Source organism: Rattus rattus, chromosome 7 (genome assembly GCF_011064425.1).
Source record: "Rattus rattus isolate New Zealand chromosome 7, Rrattus_CSIRO_v1, whole genome shotgun sequence".
Classification (NCBI taxonomy): Eukaryota; Metazoa; Chordata; class Mammalia; order Rodentia; family Muridae; genus Rattus; species Rattus rattus.
Window position 1 is genome coordinate 32,426,676 of NC_046160.1, and position 15,466 is coordinate 32,442,141.

A 15,466-nucleotide genomic window follows, 5' to 3' on the forward strand; every position below is an offset into this window, starting at 1 on the left:
GCTGTTCACTTTCTTTATATCTCTTCAATATATTACTTGAAGTTCTAGCTAGAGCAATAAGACAACTAAAGGAGATCAAAGGGATCCAAATTAGAAAGAAAGAAGTCAAAGTATCACTATTTACAGTGATACTCTACTTAAGTGACCCCAAAAATTCTACCAGAGAGTTCCTATGGCCAAATGACCGGATACAAAATTAACTCAAAGAAATCAGTAGCCCTCCTTTACACAAGTGCTAAACATGCGGAGAAAGAAGTTAAGAAAACAGTACCCTTCACAACAGTCTACGATAACTGGTGTAACTCTAACCAAAGGCATGTATGACTATGACAAGAACTTCAAGTCTCTGAAGGAATTGAGGAAGATATCAGAAAGATTGTGAATGGTTTGGGATAGAAGTATATAGATGGATGAATCTGTCTCAGAAGAGGAAACTAAATAGATATTGGAAGTTAGTACAAAGAGGGAACTGAGAGAAAGAAGGAATGGGGAGGGGAGCAGGGCAGGAGAGATCGTATGTAGGGAGAGCAGGGAAGAGAGAAGTAAATTGGCTGAGGGTGGGAGCAATCTCTAAGATGTGCCAGAGACCTGGAATGGGGAGACACCCCAGAGGGTCTAAGAAGGTGACTCTAGCTAAGATTCCTAAGTAGTAGAGTATGGATCCTGAAGTGTCCATCCTGTAGCTACGCAGGACTCCCAGTGGAAGGACAAGAACAGCAACCCATCCACAAAGCCTTTGACCCAAAATATGTCCTGCCTACAAGATGTGCAGGGACAAAGATAAAGCAGAGTCTGAGGGATTGGCCAACTACATGATTACCCCAAATTGAAACCCATCCCATGAGAAAGAACTAATACCTGACACTATTAATAATACTCTGTTATACTTGACATATGCAGAACATAACATAACTGTCCTCTGAGAGGCTCCTCCAGCAGCCAATGGAAAGAGATGCAGAGACTCATACCCAAACAGTAGATGGAGCTTGAGGAGTCTTATAGAAGAGTTGGGAGAAGGACTGAGGGAGCCAAAGGGACAGGGACTCTACAGGAAGATCAACAGACTAAATTAATCTGGACCCTTGGGGGCTCCCAGAGACTGAATTACCAACCAAAGAGCGAGCACAGGTAGTACCTAGGTTCCCTGCACACATGAAGCAGAAGATAAGCTTATCCTCGTGTGGGTCCCCCAAACAACTGGAGCAGGGACTCTCCCTGAGCCTGTTGCCTACCTGCCTGCCTGTGGATGCTGCGTCCCAAAAATGCATAGCCTTTTTTCGCCTCAGTGGGAGATGTACCTAGTCCTGCAGCAGCTTCATGTGTAGGGTGTCCGGCAGGAGGGTAAGTGGATGAAATGTAGGGGTGGGGTTAACAACCAGAAGGGATTTCCCCTTCTAAGGGGATTGGGGGAAGGACCTGCATGGGGGGGTACTGGAAAGAGAGGAAGGGTTGATTTGGTTGTGAAGTAAATAAATAAATAAATTTTTAAAAAAGCATCCAAGTAAAAGAGTGAACATACGGTGGTTAAGGATGTTGCCTTCCGAAACTCCAACCAGTCTAGAGATTTGGATGCTACAAATAGAGATTCTTAGGCTGGAGAGATAGCTCAGTGGGCAACCTGCTAGCTGAACAAGCATGAGAACATGAGTGTGAGTCTTCAAAACTCAGATAAAACTACGGCAGTGTCTGTGGTAGTCTTCCCAGCTAACCTACAGTGAAAAGGAAGGTGCAGACATGGGAATCCCTAGCTAGTCTGGAGCATGCAACAGTGGACAACTAGAGGATTAGATATCAAACAAGGTAAAAAGTATAACTAATACACTCAAAGTTGGCTTCTGACCTCCACATATGTGCCATAACACACCTGTACACAGAGAGGAGAGAGAGAGAGAGAGAGAGAGAGAGAGAGAGAGAGAGAGAGAGAGAAGGCTTTCCAGAGAGAGATATACCTCACATGAAGAAAAACAGAGAGAGAGATAGAGACAGAAAAACAAGTACCCCCCACCCAGTGGCCCCAGTGGCCCCAGAATGGCCTCACCTAGGCACTATTCTCCAAATTTCCTCATGAATCTGTCTATGCATACTCCATTCAGACCTTTACTCAGACTGGATTTTGCATGAAGAATGTCCTCTGCTTTTCAGAGCACCATTCAAATCCCTTATTCCACTCATCTTGCTAAGGACAAGAGCTATGATAAGAAGCAAAAGGCCAACAGCCATCTGGTATACCCCTGACCAAGATGCCTACACTCTTTTATCTGCCTCAAACCACAGCTTTGGAATGCTAAAAGAAAGGTCATACAGTGTACTGTAGCAGACCCTGAGTCAGAGCTAACTAACCCTCTACTGAGTCCAGGCACCTGAATCCTGTCCCCTCCAACATCCCATACTTCGGTGCGCTCCACATTTACTGTACTGAGTGTTGATATGAGGCAAGTAAGCATAGAGAGTTGCTTAGCAACCTGAAATTCCGCTTGCCTTGGACTATACTTACATCTCTCTTTTATCAATGCACTTGGCAACCTAGGACCTTCACCTTCATATACTATACATCCATATTCTTCTCTCCACAGTGTGCCCAGCAGTCTTAGGAACCCCACCTGAATTGAGCTGCATGCATACTCAGAACAACGGAATGAGTTTCTCCATCCATAACATCCATCAAGGACTCATGAACATCTTTTATTTAAATGTATTTCAGAGTATATCCATATATGGAAGGTAGGGAATGGTCTTGTCTAGATTGGTTTTGGGTACATTCTCTGTAAGGCAGATTGTGTCTAATGAGAGCACTTTAAGAAGAAAAAAATCTGACATCTTATGCCCATCATAATTGGGTGTATATACAAGACAAATTAGAGGGATCATGGTGAGGAATGTGCACAATAGATAAAAAGTTATATAACTCAAACATATCAATCAAAATGGAGAACCACCCAAATTATGCTCCTTAGCAACCAGCACATCTTTCCCCTAGACCCCATAAAAGGAAGACCCTAACAATAGCTAGGTCTCTCGGGTATTCTTTAATTCTGATGGCCCTCTGTGTCTCATCTGTACTGTTGTTTTGTTTTTGAATTTGTTTTCCCTTGCCACTTTGTAATTTTTGGGCACTTTTATTTTTATTCTTTGATTTAAAAATCAAGAACCTGGAAATGCTATTCCAGACAGCAACCCTGGTAACAACTAAGTCCCAGGTGTATCATCAGTAGACAGAGGAATAAAGGGGTAGAAGAATGAATCAGGGAAAGAAATTCAGATATTTCTATTCCTCCTTGGACAGAACCTCTCAACAACAACAACAACAACAGCAGCAGCAGCAGCAGCAGCAGGAACTACTACTACTACTACTACTACTACTACTACTACTACTACTACTACTACTACTACTATAAACTGTAATCATGGTTCTGCAAAGTAGTTGGAGTACAGTCCTTGACTCCTTGCCGCCAAAGCTTGTACATTTGACATCTGTTTTACTGCTGAAATTGAGCTATGAAGTGGGATTGTGTGGTTCACTCTTGGCGCCCAGTTGGAAGAGGTTGATATAGGATGGAGCCAGTATATTCAGAAGTTAGGATTAAGCAAAGATAGAAGTAGTAGCTTCCCATCTCTAAAAGCCACAAGACGAGACTGGGAAGAACCTACTCTGGATGTTGGCCTACCTCTCCCTCAACAGAAGTTCAGTTGAAAAAGAGCCTCATGTGCAGTCGCTATGATAGTTCAAGAAGGGTGGTTGGCTATCTGTTCATCTGTTTAAAGACACTGTACATAGTTGTAGAAAGTACACATGAACCTAGCAATTGTCTACATTGTATTGCTTGGAAGCTGAGGCCTGGCAAACAGAGCCTGCTTTAGGGAGTATTTATAATATGATCACCAGTGCTTATACAAATGCTTCCCTTGACCATCTTCCACTGTCGACTTTAGGTGCTGACAGCTGGATCCATAGGCCCAGATACTCAGTACTCAGAAGAATGACACAGGAATATCATGAGTTTGAGGCCAGCCAGGGCTACATAGTGATATCCCTTATCAAAAACAAAAATGAAAATAAATAAAACAACAAAAATTTACAAACAAACCAACAAAAATAATGACAATAGTATTAGTGAGATAATAAAAATAATTTGGATAATTATTATTAATAAAATAATTCATCCTTGAGATTCCAAATTTCTAAACAGTTTTGAGAACAGTCACATGAGTATCTGAAAAGAAGACAGCAAAGGAGCCTAAAGACCTGTTCCTCAGGAGTCAGCAGGAAGCACATCCATTCTCTGAAGGTCAAAGTTTAGTCCACACTGACCATACATACCACAGTGCAGCAAACTACAAGTTTCTTGGGTTGATAGAGCATCAGGAAAATTATAGCATTCCTCTGTAGAGTTGTAGATATTTTCATGCCTTCTGAATCTTTATCACCCTGATATCGATATTCTTATCACTCATATCATAGTATCAGTTCAGAGAGGCCAAATAGAAAAGGAAGTCTTATCCTGAACGGTATTATTGCATTGGTATGGTATGGTATGGTATAGTATGGTCTTGTATATAACTATTATACATATACATATACATATATATGTATATATATATTAAGGTATTCTGTAGTATGGTAACTAACACTGGGGCAAGCAGCTGGTAAAGATGAAAAGGTTATTTTAGTTCCTTGCCTTGGAGGCTGCAGTTTGTGACTGAGTGACTCCTTATGGTGTGCCTTGTGGTGTGTGAGGCAGTATATTGTGGTGGAAGTATGAGTCACAGCAAAACTGTTCCCCTCAGTATGATCCAGTGATACAGGGGGCTCTACACTGCCCTTTATAGGCACAACCCCAGTGATCTAAGGCCTGCCTACAGATTTGCAAGTCTTCTCATCACCTCAGGTACCAAACCTCTAAGAAATGGGCCTCTGGTTTTTGTGTGTCAACTTGACACAAGCTAGAGTCATTCATAGATGGGGGGGGAGGGAGAGTGGGGAGGGAGGAAGGGAGGGAGAGGTGGTAGAGAGTATCAGTTGAGGAAATGCCTCCATGAGATTCAGGTGTAAGGTATTTTCTCAATTAGTGATCAGTGGGGAAGGGCCCAGCCCATTGTGTGTCCCGGGTTCTATAAGAAAGCAGACTGAGCACAAGCCAGTAAGCAGCACCCCTCCATGGTCTCTGCATCAGCTCCTGCCTCCAGGTTCCTGTCCTGACTTCCTCTGATGATGAACAGTGATGTGAAAGTGTAAGCCAGACAAACCTGTTCAACCCCAAATTGCTTTTGTGTCACTGTGTTTTGTTGCAGTAATAGCAACCCTAACTAAGACAGTCATAGCATTTAATCACAGCAACAGAAAAGTAACTAATACAGGGTCTTAAGAGATGTTGAAGATCTGAACTCTAGTACATTCTTAATGTTTTACTTTTTAAAAAGGAATTTCAACCTTGATTATTGATAGTCTTGGTTCAAGGGGACTGACTTTGCCTTGGTGAAGTAATAACCATCAATGGACTAGCTGTGGTCTCTTCTCAAAAGCACTTAACTTATCCAGGGACTAGTTCATAATCCTCAATGCTAAGAAGACCTTAGTGTGAAGATGTGTGTGTAGCCTGTATACCCAGATGTTCTAATGCTATCTGAGCTTGTGATGGATACATTCTTTTCACTCAGCCGAGTCCATTTTCACAGGAACTTGCCCAGATGGAGAACAGTTGCATAAGCTGTTACTGGTTATCTTAATTGGTACATTTAGGTTAGTCATGTAAATCAGGTTCTTTTTATATTTTGCCAATCTTTCATAGAATAACAGGACCGTTCCCATGTTAAAAAAATTCAAATAAATGTTCCATGGCATGATTAGAATCTGATGAGACTGCCCAGCAATTACCTGGGAACACGTTGACTCTTGTGCCTGCTAGTGAATAAAAGTAAAGCAACTCTTTGCCCTCTTCGTCATCTATTTGGAGCAAGGAGGAGGACACTAGCTATGCTGTGGCTGAGGTTCCTTTCAATGCTTCTGGGAGGAGGTTTGGGTTCTCTGTGTTTTCTGCTTCTAATCACTTGGCCCAGTCCTCTCCCTCCCTGTCCTTCAAATGGATGGAGGGAATGATTTGCTAACTCTTTCCCTTCAACTCCAACTTCTCAGAGTTCAAGTTGACCTTTGAAAATACAAGCTTATAAAGTTTCACGTGCAGCTTCATTGATGGGTGTTAGATGGCCCCGGATGGGCAAATTCCTTTTCATGATCTTATTTCTCAACTCTCTCTTCTGCACTGAACTCTTTCTTTTTAGACTCCAGAGCAAAGTTATCTATGTTGGAGCTGAGAAGCTACATATCCCATCTTTCTTGTAGACAGGTCTTTCTACTGGCTTCTCTAGAAGAGTGTCATGGTGGGAAATCTCTACAAACCTCACTGAGCTCTCAAAGAGAAGATCCAAGGAAGAGTTAACATAGATGTGGTAAATCTAGGAGAAAGAGAATAGTTTGAAGTAGGCTAAACTTCATGACAAAGTCCTGCTTTCCAGAACCAATTCTCCCCTGGACCTACTTTTACTTAGGGTAAGGTTATTTTTCCCCACTCAGGCTCTCTGCCTTCTTGGGGGTCACTGAGGAAGAACTTAGCTAAGAGAATTAGTCAATGAATAGTCAGTCTCTTATGACCTCCAGGATGCATGGGAGTCTGGAAGATTCAGGGAAGGACCTGGGTGGAACTAGGCTTTTCTACAGGACTAAATCTTTCTGACCTTTCATTCTATTATCATTTCCCAGGAGAGTACATCAACGATATCTACAGATAGAGGGATATTAGGAAAAAGAAATGCCGTAGGTAAAAGTATTGCCCTCCGAGGTGACTACATGGTGGTTCTCTATGAACTTCTTGTCTTTCATACTAACAGATTTCTATATACATTTGCCTCTCATAGTCACTCTTTTTCAGGTCTGATAGTTAATTTTATGTCATCTTGACTATGCCTAGGGTGTCACAGTAAGCATTAGTTTTATGTATGTGTATACAGATGTTTCTGGGTAAGATTTACATTCAAATAGGAGAACTCTATAAAGTAGACTGCTTTTTTGAATATGGGTGGATACCATCTCATACATTGGCAAGCTTCTCTATGGGCTGAATATGTCTCCAAAGGTCACATGTTGGAAGTTTCATGCCTAGTTCAACAGTGTTGAGAGGAACCCTAAAAATTATTAGGACATGATAGATAGGACATGCCCTATTGAATGAATTAATACAACTTTCTAGGGAGTAGATTAATTTTGTAGGACAAAGTTTGTGTCTCAACATGTTTTTTCTGCCCTGTGATATGTTTTGGTAAGTGATCATCCAACAATTTCATCCCTACACATTGAGCCCTTGATCTTGTACCTTCCCACCTCAAGAAGCATGAACCAAGTAAGTTTCTGGTATGAATTGGTCAGCCTTAGCGATGTTGTTATAGCAACATTTAAAGAGACTTAAGGCAGACTTAAAGAGAACAAAATGTCACAGGAAGATGAAGTGTTCCTATTTTCTTGCTTGAGCTGAGATGTTAGGGTCTTCCTCCCTCCATAGACTAAAATAATATCACTAGCTTTTCTGGGTCTTTAGGTTGCAGACAGCAGAAAGAAAGACTTCTCAGCCTCTATAACAGCCCAAACTAAATTCTATCTATCTATCTATCTATCTATCTATCTATCTATCTAGCTATCTATCTATCTAGCTATCTATCTACATATCCATCTATTTATCTATCTACCTGCCTACCTATGTGTCATTTATGTGTTGATCAATTCATCTGTCATCCATCCATACATCCATACATCCATACATCTATCTATATCCTCTTGACTCTATTTCTTTGAAAACACTGAACTGACATAATAGGAGTTACCTTCCAAGGGCCAAAGACCCAAAATATATACAAACATTAAACATTTGTTGTCTGAGGCAAAGGGATCCATTTTATCTTGTAAGATCCCTGAGAATACCTTTACAGGAAAAAAAAAAGAAGTACCAAATTTCTTTTATTGGAACATGCCTGGGAGAAATATACTTAACTATAGCTATGGAAATAATTCCCTAATCTTCCACTATCATATCACAAAACAGCATTTTCATGAGATGTGTAACCAGCCAGAAACCATAGCAAAAATAACTGATGTACATTTGCCTATAAAGAAAACCAGAAGAATCTTTGTAACACTGACTATGACTAACCCTTGTCCAATCTTGATACTGCAACCACTCTATAAACAAGGTTTAAATACATATAATAAACTAGGAGAGGATGTTGTGTACAATACAAATGGCAAATGGAGAATAATATCACAAAATATATAGCTCTTGCAGACCTGTAAGAAAACAGTAAATCTTGGGGCTGGGGATTTAGCTCAGTGGTAGAGCGCTTACCTAGGAAGCGCAAGGCCCTGGGTTCGGTCCCCAGCTCCGAAAAAAAGAATGAAAAAAAAAAAAACAGTAAATCTTTTGATGAAAGGGGAGTTTGAAAAATCATAAGCAGTTGATTATAAAGAAAATATATGAATGGCTAGTAAGTATAAATATTTTCCTTTACACACAACTTAAGAACAAAAACTGAGTATGTAATCTTATTCATGAGGATGCACAAAGTGGTACCAGTATATATCTAAAGCTGGTTCTCAGCTCCAACTGCACAATGGAGTAACTTCAAGAAATGCATGAAATATTGATGTCTACATCTGCTTCTGACCATGAAGCATTACGTGCTATGGGAATTGCCCTTCTATTATAAGCATCTAGAAATCAGACCAATACATAAAACAACTGTTTTCAGATACAGGGCAAATGGACAAAGCAAGATGTTTTCCCTGCAAGGTGAAACACAAAGGAGATGAGTCCTAACACTGCCCAGTGTGTTTCTGGCCTCAGACTTTTTCCAAGACACGTGGCAGAATGAAGAATCCAGACAAAAGCTATCAGTCCCAGGAAAGGGGGTTCAACTAGAGATCCTAATTTCAGGAAGCCACTTTATCAGACTAGGATTTCCATGGTAGACTGTTGAAACAAGACACTGCCTAAAGGGCACTAGAGAATTAGAGTTGGGGAGCCCCAAACATTCTCTGTAGTGATCTCTTCCCACTCAGGGAAATCGTCATGAGATGATGTGTTCACTAAAGGCACCGAAAAGCAGTACATTGAACAATTCCCAGAGCTCATAAGGAAGTGTATCAGGGGTAGTGGTGGTACATACCTTTAATCATAGCATTCAGGAGGCAGAGGCAGGTGGATGTCTATGAGTTTGAGACCAGTCTGCTCTATAAATTCCAGGACAGCCAAGGCCACATGGAGGAACCCTGCCTTGAAAAACCAAATAAACAAACAAAAAAATTTTTATATAAAGACTTGCAGAGACTGGATGTGATGATTGACCATAAGGCCGCTAAGGGAAACTTAGAGGGTAATAAAATGAATATTTTATATTTTGATTGCAATGGTAGTTACATTAAATTGCACTCTTTAAATTGGTTGATATTATTATATATACAATTTATCTCAGTAATGACATGCATATTCCCATATTAGCAATTTCTAGTTCCTGTTGTGAATATTCAAATGTAATTGCTTTTAGGTAGAACTTCGGCTTCATTTTCTTTTGTTTTGGTGCTATGTTTTGTAGTGGAAGATATCAAGTCGTTCTAATGGGATATCAAGCTCCTCCTCATCCTCTGTAGCAAATCAGTCCACTTAGGAAACTACTAACTGATAAACTCTTCTAGCAATTCAGTGATGATGAATTCTAGTGAAAGTCACCCTTATACAGAACCTTGGTAAATAATCAACGAAGTATTGAAACCTGGACATACAGAGTCTTTGGCATAATGTCAATTTATAATTTCCAGACAAACTAGCAATGTCTAATACGTTCTTTTGAGGGAAAATAGTTAATTAAACAATGTACATTCACAATAGTGTGAAGTTGTCAGACATTACAATACATACATCATTATTTATTCAATATATAGCAAGTAGAATCAAAGCTTATGAAAACACATATAATATCTCAGTTCCATGTTTTTGTACAGAAAGTTTTGTGTTTACCATAAGGGTGTGAAATCGTCATCACACTTTTAACAAGATTATTCTTAGTAGAAGGATTTGTCAGGTGAGGCTTTTTTTTCCCACTACATTTTAACATGTGTGACTTTACATGCATGTGCTTAGGAAAATATATAAATCTTTCCATTCTTAAATAGCATTTCAAAATGAAGGAAGCTGGAGAGGTAACTCAGGGGTTAAAACCACTGATTCCTCTTGCAGAGAACTTGGGTTCTATTTCCAGCACCTACACAGTAGCTAAAAACCATCCATAGCTCCAGTTCCAGGGGATCTGACACCCTTTTCTAGCCACTGCAGGCACCAAAAAGGCAGTGGGACACACACACACACACACACACACACACACACACACACACACACACAACACACACACACACCGAATGCTCATAGAGATGGGATGAAAAGCAAAAGGAGAATTTAAAAATTAAAATGAAGCTATTTACTCAGTTCACTTGTCAATTCCCAAGAAGTTCTTTTAATAGTCTAAGCCAAAGATTTGGGGTCTGTAGAGATTCTTTATCTCTGAGATTCATATCTTTCTGTTCTTACAGAGGAACTGTGTTTGGTTCCCAGAACTCAAGTCTGGTGGCTCACGACCACCTACAACTCCAGGACTATCTAATGCACTCTTCTGGCCGCTGTGGGCACTGCAGTACATACACTGACATGTATGATAACTCTCCCCCTCCACACCCATACACATAATTTAAAAAGAAAAATTAAAACATCATTTTCAAAAGGTCTTTATGTTTTAAGAGATTGTTTTATGGTTTGAATATGAGATGTCTCCTCTGGATCTGTTGAAATATTGGCCCACAACTTGGTCCCAGTTTGGTTTCTTTTGCTATCATAAATGCCATGACCATGCAACTTGGATAAGAAGGGATTTACTTGCCTTTTACATCCTAGGACACTGTCCATCACTGAGGAAAGTCAGGGCAGGAACCTAGAAGCAGGAACTGAAACAGACACCATGGAAGAACACTGCTTACTGGCTTGCCTGCTCCCCATGACTTGTTTAACCTGCTTTCTTACAGCACCCAGAATCACCCGCTCAGAGATAATGCCACCTCTAGTGCCCTCCTATATCAATCATTAATCAAGAAATTACTTTATAGACTTTCCTATGGACAATCTAAGGGAGACATTTCATCAACTAAGGTTCTTCTTCCCAGAGAATTCTAGCTTATGTGAAATGAACAAAAATGCAGCCAGGACATGTTGTTTGGGAAGATTTTAGAACCATTGTTGGGGGAGGACCTAGCTGGAGAATGTAGGTCATTGGAGGAAGGTCGTGATGACTGTGTCTTGTTCTGTCCTCTTCCTGTCTGCCTCATGCACTTCCTGGGTGCTATGCCTGTGTCTTGTTCTGTCCTCTTCCTGTCTGCCTCATGCACTTCCTGGGTGCTATGAGGTGAGCAGTTTTGTCCCATCCCACCAAGCTTTTACTTCAAGGAACACTACCTCACTATAGAACCTCCAACAATAAAGCCTGCAACTATGAACTAAAGCCCCCCGAAGCAAGAGCCACAGCAAATAATTCCTTCCTTATACTATGAAACAGTTATTTTGATTCTTCTACTTTCAATATGAGGTTAGATTATGTACAATGACTAAAAGAAACTATGCTATGCCACATTATAGAAGTCTTTATTTTGTGAACTTGCCACTGGCATTATACTTAGCTTAGTCTAGTACAAAATAAGTGTTTCTATTTGATAATTTCTTCACAATGCTTCATTAGGCCTTTAAAAGATGTTTTAAGAGTTCCTCATACATAGTCTTTAAGATTCATCCTTCAACTTTCTCTCTGTTGGGTAGGCATCAAGAATTTAATATTTATACTTGTCTTTTGTTTTGAAATGTAGCAAAAACTGGCCTGGAACTCACTATGTAGTCAAGGATGTTGTTGAACCTTAGAGTCTTCATCTCCATTTCCCAAGTTCTGGAATTATTGACTTGTATCCCATGACTGTTTTCAATTCATGGTTCTACACATGGTAGGTAAGCATTCTACAAACTGAGTTACATTCCCAGCCCATACATCTTAACATCAGTCTTCTTTGATCTCTATGTGTGTTGCAGTTGGTCAGTAGTGTTGATGACACTAATGTATTATTATAGTTGTTATTTTAATTAGACTATGGTAGTGTATTTTAAGAATATAATTTCTAATTTTACCCTCCTTTCAACAGAATGACAACAAATGTCTTCAGGCATGACCATGTTTGGACTCACAGGCTTTTCTATCACATCCAAGTTCCCAAATAATGTCTTGGAGGCTTATTTATGAATAAATGTCTAGGCTATAAGCTTTGGCCTTCCCCAACTACCTTGTGACTTATATAATACATTTAAAATATTCTGTCTGTTAGAAGCCTCATTATCTCTCCTTAGTTTCATGTGTCTGACTTCTTCACAGTCCAGAACAAATCTCCTCTCTATGATTATCTCCCAGAATTCCATTCTCCCTGCTAGATATCCCACCTTCTAATCTTGCCTCAACTCATTGGTCATCAGATCTTTATTAACCAATCAGAGAGGGTGGGAAACAATTTTTACATAACATTGAGATTAGAGATGCTTGCCCATGTCAACATCTGGACTGCAAACAGATGTCTGGGCATAGAAATCAGCATCAGAATACACACTGCACCAAACCCACCTCCCAACATATGTTCTCCTTATACACATGAAGTTTAATTTTGAGATACTGAGAATTCAAGTAGTCTAGAAAACTTAGTTCAAGCTAACTTTCACATGTGTTGCTAAGTTGTAAATGAAGTGCACAAACCACCTAGTCCATTACTGCCTCATAAATGTGGGACAAAAACTACTGAAGTTTTTATAAGTTATGAAAGCATTTCTGAAAATTATTGAGAAGAAATGAATTATCGCCTTCTATTACTATTAACAAAGGAAAAGTGTGGAAGGTTATTACAGCAGACATGATTGTTGTGTGTTTTTCAATGACTCCCTTGGTAATAATTAGCTTGATGGTATTTGACAATGACTGAGAAATTCAAAAGACCTACACGTGTTTCTTTGATTACATAGAATGGACATGTACACTTCTGGAATGGTATGCTTTACTTCCTGGATCGAATTTCCTTTCATCAAATGTTTGTAGAGTATGTACCAAGAAATAAATGTTGGTATGTAGAGAGAGATTAGAGAGAAATATAATCGTGTTTTCTCTTAAGGAAACTCCATAGTGATAGGCTTGCTTACAAGTTCTTGTCCAGAACTACATGTGGGATGCATGCATCTAATAATAATTGGAGACTGTGGGTTTCCTGAAGGAAAGCTATCTATTTTATTTAGAACACTTTCCAAAAGCTCTTCCCAGAAAGGAAACCCTGTCATTGACAATGACTATTAATAGATTCCATACCCTATGATCTGTGAAAACAACGGTCATGTTCCAAGCATCTCTGAATTCCAAGTATCTAGAGTAGATCAGGCACATATTTACTTACTGAGTCTGTTAAATTAATGAATTCTAAAAGTGCTTGAATGCCTATACTAGAACATGAGGCAGGGCGTGTCTCAAGTCAACTCAGGAATCTAGAGCACTGAAACTAGAAATCTGACGGCACCCGAGGCAGGCTATGAAGAATAAATGCCCCTTCTATGTTTGCATATTCAGAATGAACCTCTAACCACAACCCTATTTAACAATAAATACATCCAACTGTCTATTCAAGTAGATTACATACAAATGCTGTGCTTAACTGGGTGTTAAGTGACACCAGCCCAAGACCCCACATTTGCTTCCTTTTCTACTAATGATCTAACTTAATGAAGTCTGCCTCAGATCGGCCATAAGTAAGTTTGCCTCAAGTCTTTTCTTAAATAACTCACATATAACTCACTGATGACCAATGGTGAACAACCAAATTTCCTGAATCAGAAGACCTATGTAACCTTTTTTTTGGGGGGGGGGGGTCGGGAGTCATGTAGAACATAAGGATAGCTTTCTTTTTTATTTTATTTTTTTATTTGATATTTTATTTACATTCCAAATGTTATCCCCTTTCCCCCATCTCTCTTATCCCCCCTTCCCCTGTTTCTTTGAAGATGCTTCCACTCCCACCCCCATCTCAATGCCCTGGCCTTCCCCTACACTGGGAACCAAGCCCAGAGGACCAAAGGCTTCTCCTCCAGTTGACACCAGACAATTCCAAAGGAAAACTTTCTACAATAGATTATAACAGTATTTCTCAGCCTGTGGGTCACGACCCCTTTGGCAAATCTCTATCTCCAAAAAATATTTATATTACAATTCATAACTATCTAAATTACAGTTCTATGAAGTAAGAAGAAAAATTATTTTGTGGTTGGGGTGGGGGTTACTACAACCTGAAGAACTGTATTAAAGGGCTGCAGCATTAGAACGGTTGAGAACAACTGGACTATAGTTTGGAGTGTCTTAACAATGGGCAAAATAAAGCTATCTGCAATAACGTAGCTATTTCTTAAAAATCATTTCTGAACCTCTAGTGTGACAGATGCTCCATAGAGATGGTCCCACAGCCACAAGTCTCTTTTCCATGGAGCGGTGCAGGGATCTGAGATATGTAAGCTTTCATTGGTGTGGTGACTTCGTCTTTATGATCAATGGACTCGCCAGCATGGGGTTTATATTCTTGCCCATAGTGGTCAATAAAATAGAGATGAAGAGCAAGTGTTATGACGTAGACATTGACTATGTCACTCTCACTCCCGTATCTCTGACAGAACTCAGTCGCATGGCTTATTCTGCCAGAGATGGGGAGAAACAGCTCCAGCTGGACCAGCCTGTGCCCAAGTAGAACTCAGGATTCTGTTATAAAAATAAAAAAAAGGCTTCTGGGAAATCTTTAGTTGACTTAGCACACTTTCTTTCCCTTCTCCAAACTTGTACAAGGTGCACTGTTCTGACAGGATCATTGACCTATTTCAAATAAATCTATGCACCGTGTGTATATGTGCTGGGTGAAGGAGCATTGTTCTCCTGCACTGAGATATCGATATTCCACAAGAAGTGCGTCATATTCTTCCTTATAATCAAGTGCCAAAAAATAGATGTTAGTATCTACAACATATTTAAAAAATAAAAGTTTTTAAGTACCATGGCTGCAAAGCTATAGGAACTAGGTTTTCTCTTCCATTCTAACTATAATTTCCTCTCACTACAGATTGACCATCTTATGGTCTGCCCTGACCAATATTCTCATAGACCTTCTTTCTCTGTTATCTGGAAGAAAAGCTATATTTTCTGATACTTAATCTTTGACTTCCAAGAAGTTAAATTCATATATTGTTCAATTTCTTGTCCTTGGATAACCTGGAACTGAATATAATGCAGTGTTTCATGAGTAGCCAATATCTGAAACACTGTGGTCAGTTTA